Below are 375 nucleotides of genomic sequence, written 5' to 3'. Positions count from 1 at the left end.
TATATACTCGTTTTGCGCGTGAGTGTGCGTGTGCGTGTGCGTGAAGCGTGTTCGTGTGCGTGTCGTGTCTGGTGGCAGGCGGTTGATGGCTGGTGGTTTGTTGTGTCATAGGTGTACGTTTAAGCCCTATAAGATCGACCGAATAGTATTGTTGAGAAAAAAACGCGCCGAGATATCCGCTACCCCTGGACGGTAATATTACATTAGTATAGGACCATGTGAAAGACAGTCGCGTTGCCTCCTTATGTGGAATATTGAGATTGGATATTCGATGTTACCCTATGCGGTACGCGTTCTCTCTCTCTCTCTCCTCTCTCTTCTCTCTCTCTTCTCTTCTCTCTTCTCTCTCTCTCGCTCTCTCTCTCTCTCTCTCTC

This window comes from Priapulus caudatus, unplaced genomic scaffold, assembly GCF_000485595.1.
Source record: "Priapulus caudatus unplaced genomic scaffold, Priapulus_caudatus-5.0.1 Scaffold1461, whole genome shotgun sequence".
Taxonomy (NCBI): Eukaryota; Metazoa; Priapulida; class Priapulimorpha; order Priapulimorphida; family Priapulidae; genus Priapulus; species Priapulus caudatus.
The sequence above is the reverse complement of the archived record's forward strand: the minus strand, read 5'-3'. Positions refer to the sequence as shown.